Source organism: Drosophila ananassae (genome assembly GCF_017639315.1).
Source record: "Drosophila ananassae strain 14024-0371.13 chromosome 4 unlocalized genomic scaffold, ASM1763931v2 tig00000054, whole genome shotgun sequence".
In the NCBI taxonomy this organism is placed as follows: domain Eukaryota; kingdom Metazoa; phylum Arthropoda; class Insecta; order Diptera; family Drosophilidae; genus Drosophila; species Drosophila ananassae.
Window position 1 is genome coordinate 117,157 of NW_025319037.1, and position 9,654 is coordinate 126,810.

Sequence of the window (9,654 nt, forward strand, 5' to 3'; positions counted from 1 at the left end):
CTTCCCTAATGGTAATCTCCACTCTTCTCTTTCAAACCCCACATACACCAACATCCTCAATATCCTAAACTCTCTTAAGAAAACAAATATATTAAACCTCATCTAATAGTAAACAATTAATAATTAAATGTCCAACAACACAATATTAGTAGTCATTAAGATCAAGCAAAAATATACAGACTACAGACTATTTAGCCCCCATACTTGAATACGTTTATATTAGGTATTATTGTAATTATTTAGTAATTGTGCTAAAAACTTGAATATCATAAAGAATCTCTAATAAAGAATTAGTAACTAACAAAACAAAAAATAAAAATTAAATAAATAAATAAATAATAATAAAAAATAAATAAAAGTAAAAATAATAATAATAATAATAATAATAATAATAATAATAATAATAATAATAATAATAATAATAATAATAACAATAATAATAAATAATTAAACAATAATAGTAATAATAAATATAAAATTAGAGCCAGCCGAAAGCCTTAGTAGCTATGGCTGCAACACTCCCCTGTAGCTTTAGTTTTTAACTTTAAGCATACAGATTATAAATTAATAAATAAATAACTCCTTTTCTCCTCATTTGTTTGAATTTTTCACCGCTAAATTTAGATTTTAATATTTTAATGTCTTTGTCTCCATATTTGAGGCTAATTTTTCTAGGCTAGAATTCAAAAACCTATTATAATCTATATACTTAATCGAATAATTTGCTATCCCTTAAAAATTTTTTGTTTTAATGCAAAATATAATTCTTTTTTTGAGGGAATTGGCTTGAGTTCCCCACCTAATTCATTTATAAATAAATGAATATCATTCCTAGGCAAATTAGGAAGATCTACTGAAAAAAGGAACTACTTAATTAAAAACTAATTTTACAATTTTGATGTATAGGGCCTTGGTATTTACCACTAAATTGATCAAAATATTTATCACTATCCATCTCGATGGGTTCTTCGCAAGCATAACAGTTCCCATGCTCCTGGTGGTCCTCATCATCAATATCGAACTCGTGTAATTGATATTTTTTGGATAACCCCTTAAATGATGCCACTTGTCCACATTCCTTTATATTGTGTATCTTGTCAAAAATATCTCTCCGAATTTGACGAGTTGGATTGAGATTTGCATAATGGTTTTATGCTTGTAATTCTTTGGGGTTATTTATTCAAAATATATCTATATGTTTTGGTTTAACCTCTTTGGTTCTTATGGTTGGTCCAACGATTCTGCCATTCATAATTTTGTAAACATTTATGCTGTATTGAGCATTATTTTTTTTAAAGAGCTGTATACCCTTCTTGGTAATTGGAAACTCAATCCCGAAAAGTTTAAACACTCTTGTTTATGTGTTATAAAGGATTGACTTATGTCAAAAACCCTATAAAACGGTGTTCTTACCAGTTTTTCTCGAGCTGCTTTTTTTTCCGCTGATGTACTAAAGTTTTCTTCGATATGCCTCATATATGAAACAATAAACGTCATTGAGCGCATTTCTTTTTCTTATATTTTGAGGGGCTATAACATATCCAGATCCAGGAAGATGTTGTAGCTTAACAGTTTGAATCTCATAATATTCAAATTGTTTTATTGACCAGCCTGAATCCTTTTCCTGGAATTCATCGGCTCGGGCAATTAGCAAATCATTGCAATTATTTCAAATTTATTCCACATCATCTCATTTATTCCACATACTCATTTTCATAAATTGAGCAACTAGGAGTAGCAACATTTTTTATTCTCTCTATAAATGTATCTGCTTCATCGGTTGGTTTTATATACCTACCGTAAAAAAATACTGTTACTTTCAGAGATCTATGCTCGCTCATTCCATGTTTAATAATATTTAAAAGATTTTGTTTATATCTACTGTAGAATTCTTTTAAGCATATATCGCTATCACCAATTACTCTAAACTTTTCTACATGAGAGGTATTATTTTCAATTCCAGGGGAAATGTTTTTATTTCCCCATACAAGTTTTTTTAATGCTGCTCTATGTTTAGCAGAAGATAAATGTTCCATTTCATTATAGGGATTATAATTTTCCTTGCAATCCATGCATATCGAATCATTGACATCTTCTGCATTAGCGATTCTAGCTCTTTTTAATGATGACGGTTGTTCCTCCAGATCGCTTCGTTCAACATCATTATTCACAGCTCCATTCTGTTTTCCAGCCTTTCGTTTTAAATGATTGGTGGACGATAAGTCCATCCCCACGCATCACTATTGCTTTACTTGGCCTTCGCAAGAATCATAATGAGTTATAAACTCACTAACGGTAATGACCTTCTTGCATTGATCGCACACAATTTTTGATGCCATTTCAACGATAATGGGGTTGTTTTTAAAATTTCCGAAAAAAAATTTAAGAATAAAATGTTCTAACCAGCAATGCGAGGTTTAGACTAAAAATTGTATCTCTAAAATAACACAGTGTAACAGTGATTCTGAACTTTTGAAGTGACATAGTAGGAATTGTTCACTGGGTCGAGTATATCACAAAACCATTTTTGAAATATTTCTAACACCCTCAAAATCTTGATTTATGGTTAAAAAACCGTTTTTCGGGACTTGTTTGCGCTTAAAAATTCCAGAACGCGGTTTTTTCAACCGATTTGAAAAGTTTTGGTGTTTTTTAATAGTGAAATGTTGTAGCTTTTGAAAAAAATATACATCTTCGATTTTGTTAAACCAAAAGAACAAAATTTTTACACCTGAAACTGAAGTTTTCGACTTTTGTTCGTGTTTTTCGGATTTTGATGCCAGTTTTTCGGTACAACTTACAAAAATTCTGTCATTTTTGACACATAGCATTATATTAATTCTGAATAAAACGAGACAAATTTCATCAAAAAGTCATGAAAATTGGTGAAGTTATAACGCTTTTCCCAAAAAAAGTCAATTCAACATTGCGTGCACTCCGGAGTACCTGTGTGTAGAAGACAGGAATATGCTCTTCTTCTTATAGTGCTCCCATGGTTTTATTGACTTTTTTTGGGAAAAGCGTTATAACTTCAACAATTTTTATTATTTTTTAATGAAATTTGTCTCGTTTTATTCATTACTAGCAGTACCCTGCCACGTTTCGCTGTGGCATATTGTTGTTGCACGCATAAAAAATAAGTCAAACAAAAAAGAATAATTTTCAAATTAATTACATTCTGTAATACTTGTGGGTATACAATATTCTTTGTTTCTCCTCCTTAATCATTCATTATTTCTGTATTTTAGTACATAGGTTGCTCTTCACTTAAGCACCTTGTGATACACGACATTTTTTGTTTTATTATCAGGCGCAAAAACAAACAACGCAGATGGTCTTCCGACCCGTGAACATGCCACGTATAATTGACCATGGGAAAAACATGAATGTTCTAGATTTAAACCACAAACTTTTAAGGATTGGCCTTGTGATTTGTTGATTGTCATGGCAAATGCAAGACGTATCGGAAATTGAAGTCTTTTAAATTCAAACGGCATATCGGTTGGGATCATCGGGATCCTCGGAATGAGAACTTCCTCACCTTTGAATTTTCCTATCATTATCGTAGCGTAAATTACATTGTTCATCAATTTACTAACCACCAAACGCGTACCGTTGCACAGTTTTGGTTGGTTTATGTTTCGAAGCATGATTACTACGGAGCCAACCTTTAGGCGTAAATTGTGCGGTGGTAAGCCAGGCACGTCCAAAGAGTTTAAAAATTCAATTGGATAGTTGGTGGCTTCATCTTCATTTGTGACGCAGTCAATAGATTTGAATGAATGCATTGTTCCAATGATCTTATTTTGAATTATGTAGTTCAGGTCATCTACATCTTTATTCTTAGCCGCTAAAATTGCTCGCTCACTCAACCATTCATTATTTTTGTAGTTAGAAATAATATTTGGAAATACATTGTTGATAAGTTCGTCTTTTGATGAGACAAAATTACAGAAATTATTTGGAAATGATATTAAACCGCTCGATTCTATCTACAAAATAAAAACCAGATTCTTTAACTACATTCTATGTAAGTACAAAAATAAATACCTTAAATGTCGGATTAAAACCTCCTTCTTCGATAATGTCTGCCCCAAATGACGTCATTTGGAAACAACTATTGTATTTTCGAGTATTTGCAAGAAAGTGTCGTGATTCTTGTGTTTCGCCGCAAAGCAATGAATACAATGGCTCTTGTGGCGGAGTCAACACTGGCAATTTCACTTTACCATTAACGCAGCATAATCCAGGCGTTTCTCCGGAAAACTTTAATGCACCACAATACTCGCAAACAACGTCCATTTGCCCAATGCAAACGCTAGGATGCAAGCTGTAATCATTGCTGCAATCGTATCGAAACGCAGCTCGATTCAAATCAGCTAAATATCTGCGTCGCAAATTGAAATCTATTTGAGAAGCACGAAGTCGAGCCATACTATTGCGGCGCTGTTCACGTGCAATTTCTCGTTCTTCTTCAGTCCTTTCATATGCAATATTTTGTATTCTTCTTGCATTACGGCTTTGTCGGGAAAGATTCGACCGTCTTGGTCGCGGCATTATTAATTAAACTTCACTTCACTTCAATCCACTTGTTAATTATTTATTTAATAGAAATAGTTTTAATATTGATTTCAGCGCAACACAATCTTTTTGGTTCGTTGTTAAATTTGAGAGCCTGACTATGAATTTGACTTCGTTTGTAACTGACATTTTGACATTTGACATTTTCTTCTTAGCTGTCTGCCTAAATAAAAAAGTATGGGCCAGGGAGGAAAGGGAGGACCGCTGTCGAACGGGACAAAAAGTATCCTATGTCCTTCTCCTGGCTCTAAGCTACCTCCCTACCAATTTTCACTCAAATCTGTTCTTCCGTTCTTGATTTATAAGTTGCGTAACATAAAACACGATGTTCTTTTATATATATAGATTAATGAGACAATATTAATATGTTTAATTAATATTAATATTAATATTAATACTTCACCAATTTTTTATTATTTTTTGATGAAATTTGTCTCATTTTATTTAGAATTAATGAGACAACATTGATATGTGGCAAAAATGACAGAATTTTTGTAAGTTGTACCGAAAAACTGGCATCAAAATCCGAAAAACACGAACAAAAGTCGAAAACTTCAGTTTCAGATGTAAAAATTTTGTTCTTTTTGTTTAACAAAATCAAAAATATATTTTTTTTTCAAAAGTTACAACATTTCACTATTAAAAAACACCAAAACTTTTGAAATCGGTTGAAAAAAACGCGTTCTGGAATTTTTAAGCGCAAACAAGTCCCGAAAAACGGTTTTTTAACCATAAATCAAGATTTTGAGGGTGTTAGGAATATTTCAAAAATGGTTTTGTGATATACTCGACCCAATGAACAATTCCTACTATGTCACTTCAAAAGTTCATTCACTTTTGTCATTTTTGTAAAACTGTGTTATTATTAATAGTTATTTTTATTTATGGTAATTTTTGTTGCAGTAGAAAATTATAATTTTTTCTAGGAAGCTACTTGTAAAGCTTTACAATGATACCAAACTTTAAGACTAAATATAATTTTTTTTTTCACATATTTTACAAAATGCACCATTTCCAATTACTTCGAAACTATTCTCGGGAAGGCATTTGAACCATTTTACCATTAAATTTTTTTTGGGAAAATTTATTTTTGGCATGGCTTGTTACGTTACTTAAATATCAGCTTGAACTCGTTTTTTAAAACCACAAGTTAACACGTAAATCACTTAGACCACAGAGATTGAAAATTTTATATATTTACGTAGGTGACCCACATGTTTTATCCCTGGTTTATTAATATTTTAAAAGTAAATATACCTTTTTTTACGAATTTTTTGAATAATTTTTGCATACTTATTGCATATATTTAGCATACTTTTAATATGTATTTAAAATTCTAATATTTGAAAAATGTAATGTCTAAATACAAAATTTGGCACCAAATGGATAAAAAATAAGAAAACATGCAAATTCCGAGGTCTACTTATGGCCGATCTCTTACACTTAAAATATCCATTCAGCCAACCTTATATTTTGCCCATCTTTCGATAAAAGTGGTTTGTTATTGGATCTTCTTAAGGTTAAGCCCGTGTATTCGCCAGGCCCTGATGGAGTACAAGGCTGTGTTTTGAAGAACTGCGCCGAGGCTCTGTGCAAACCGCTCTTAAACTCTTTAATCTATCGTTGGAGACTTCGATCTTTCCCCTTATGTGGAAGGAATCTTTCATTATTCCGCTGCATAAAAAGGGAAAAATCCGACGCTGCAAATTACAGAGGCATCTCTAAATTGTCAGCAATTCCTAAGTTTGAAAAACTTATCACTCCACATTTGCAACACCTATGTAGTTCAATAATAACTCCGTGCCAGCATGGCTTCATGAAGCGCCGGTCCACCACTACCAACTTATTGGAGCTAACATCTTTTATCACGGATGGCTCCCGGAATGGTTTACAAACAGACGTCATTTACACTGACTTCATTAAAGCATTTGACTCTGTTAACCATTCGCTTCTTATAAGTAAACTCAGTCTTTTGGGATTCCCAACTGATCTTCTTATCTGGATTTCGAGCTACTTATCTGGGAGAACCCAACGTGTCTTCTTTAAAGTGTCTTCTTGTTACCTCGCGTTTAGTCCGCGCAACATCTGGGGTTCCCCCAAGGAAGCCATCTAGGACCCCCACTTTTTACACTGTTTATTAACGACTTGCCCTTTTCCTCAACTAATTCACTTGTACTTATGTACGCTAATGACGTTAAGCTATGCCTTCAGTATAAATTCACTAGTGCTCAGTATAAATTCAGTTCGCCCAGTCTAGGTCGCTTATATTAACCGCCTTATCTCTGCAACACTGGCTGGCTGTCTACATTTCCATAAATAAGATTATATAGAAACATGACACCTAGCATCGTTCTACGGTTTGTTAATGATGGTAAGTTGATTAGTAAAAGTCTACTATGATAAGAGGGGAGGTAAAGATTTGCATCCCAATTGAGTCCCCTAAGCGCAAAAGTAAGGAAGTTTTTTTGTACAGATTCAATGTGACCGTGGTGTACTCCATATTGAGGACTCCAGACACACGATCCTTACTCACGAATTGGACGGACCAATGATGTATATAACGTTTTAGTTATGTACGGGTCATTAAATTCTTTTGACCATCTTTTAATAAAACCAAGCTCACCCATAGCTTTATTGACCTCCAATTTTGAAGTTTATTCAAATCGGATTGAAGTCTAGACTTTAAAGAAGACACGTTGGGTTCTCCCAGATAAGTAGCTCGAAATCCAGATAAGAAGATCAGTTGGGAATCCCAAAAGACTGAGTTTACTTATAAGAAGCGAATGGTTAACAAAGTCAAATGCTTTAATGAAGTCAGTGTACATTTTTTTGTTTTTTTAAGCGTTGCTTTTATTTCTTGAATCTTTTCTTTGGGAGACTAACAAGAGGTGTATCAAATCTTATATTTTTTACTTAACTAATAGTCATGTTGACTGATACAGAGTTAGACGGCCCTAAAAATCAATTGCTGGGTTGGTCGAAGCGGGATCTGCTAGAAACCCGAGTCAATACCTGTGCGGGGGAATTTCGGTGCGAAGACAGTTTTTCTTTGTAGACCTCTTTTTGCTTCTGAATTTCGTCTTTCACTGCGAGGATGTCCAGATCCCGGTGGATGTTTTCGTTGCGAACATACCAAGGTGCCCCAGTGATAGTTTTCAATATTTTTGATTGTGCGCGCTGTATGATGTCTATGTTGCTGCTGCTCGCGTTCCCCCACAGCTGGGAGCCATACATCCAGATTGGCTTTAGGACTGAATTGTAAAGTAGTAGCTTGTAGTCCAGGCACAGTGGCGATCGTGAGTTTATAATCCAGTGGAGGCTGCTGGCTGGTTTTTAGTTTTAGGTGCAACTTCTTGCATTCGATGTGCTTACGCCAGGTTAGTCGTCTATCAAGGTGGACGCCAAGGTACGTTACTTCATTAGCTTGAGGGATCAGCATACCGTTTAGTGAAAGCGAAGTGCATGTTTTTCTATTAAAAGTAAACGTTAAATTTTTAAACTTTTGTTCGTTTATTTTAATGCGCCAATCGGACAGCCACTTTTCCACTTCTATGAGATGATTAGCCAGTTGGTTTGTTGCTTGCGTTGGGCATCTGGAGAGAAGGATAGCGGTATCGTCGGCGAACGTTGATGTTGTGAGTTGTGCGTTTGTGGGAATATCCGCTGTATACAAAACATATATACACGGGCCGAGTGCGCTTCCTTGTGGAACTCCAGCTTCGATGATGTAGTCACCCGAAGAAGCTGCGTTGTAGTAAAACTCACTTAAAATACCCTATTGTAGAGGTATGATTCCAGTAGCTTGTGGGTGTATGTTGGCAAATACGTTTTAAATTTTGTGCAAGAGTCCATTAAGTCCCTTAAACTCTGTCGAAAGCTTGAGATACGTCGAGACAAATAGCGCTACAGTATTCTTGCTGTTCGAAGCTGAGCGTATTTCGGATGTTAATCTGTTCACTTGCTCGATGGTTCCCTGGTTTCTTCGGAAGCCAGGATAATTTTGCAAGCTTCCAGATGTGGTATTAATCTAGTTAGCAAGCATTTTTAAAACAATTTAGATAAACAAGATAAATGGCCTTTTGGTCTGTACGATGACGGTGCTGTGTAGTCTTTTCCAGGTTTTGGTATCATTATAATGATAGATTTCTTCCACTTTTTTGGAAAATAGCCAAGATTAATGATACCATTAAATAGTTTGCAGATGACTTCTGTAGCGAATTTTGGAAGTTCGATCCGCATCTTTGGCGTCAGTAGATCACACACAGTAGCCTTTTTTAGTTTTAGCCATCTTATCTTGCGTCTTCCCTTGCGTCTTTTGACTAAATTTGTATCGATGTGGCCTGCAAGAAGTTTGTTGCAAACCTTTTGTGAAAATGGTGTTTTAAACGTTCTGTGTGAGTTATAACACCAGTTCCGCCGTGGGCTTTCCCATCTGGATGATCTGTGCGGTAGATTGTATAGCCTCTTATTTGAAAGTTGTATTTCTCTTAGTTGTATTTTCTAGTTTATGCCGTGAGACACCATTGGCGTTCCATATTGATATTCGTAGAGTCTGCATAGATTATTTAGACTGTTGTGCTACGAGCAGCTGTCTTACCATGTTCTGGTTTTGAACAATCATACTTTGTTGGAGGGTAAGCATCATAGTTTCCGTTTTGCTATGTGGCTGTTCTGGGGCCTGTTGAGCGCTGTGTGAGTTATGCTGAATTGAATTTTTCCATTCCACAGCGTAGAGCATCGCCATAGGAGAAGCGGTTGGTGGTGTTTAAGGAACCGAATGAGGACCTTACAGCTTTGGCGAAGAAGACGTCTGGCGTAGCTTTTGATGCAGTGTAAACATTCTGTGGATTTTGGTTGCGCGTTGCGGTCGCTTCTTTTTATTGCAACTATTGTGTTGCAGTTTTCCCGGAGCTCGGGCAAAGCACGTCCGCTCAGTTCGGTAGTTCGAGCGAACCACCAGTCAGTGTAAATGACGTCCGTTTGTAAGCCATTCCGAATTGAATTTTCAATTTCAATTTTTACATTCAACTCCAATCTTCATTTTCAATTTTCAATTTCAATGTTCAATGCTCA

At 35.0% G+C, this 9,654-nt stretch overlaps 1 long non-coding RNA gene across 1 annotated transcript; it reads right to left on the reverse strand.

Annotated features, from left to right (window-relative positions):
* Positions 1–3,863: 3,863 nt before the first annotated feature.
* Positions 3,864–4,103, reverse strand: LOC123257733. The gene is made up of 2 exons (XR_006507836.1): positions 4,051–4,103; positions 3,864–3,992 (listed from the first exon to the last, which is right to left on the reverse strand). It is a non-coding gene; the product is annotated as an uncharacterized LOC123257733 (long non-coding RNA).
* Positions 4,104–9,654: the final 5,551 nt, after the last annotated feature.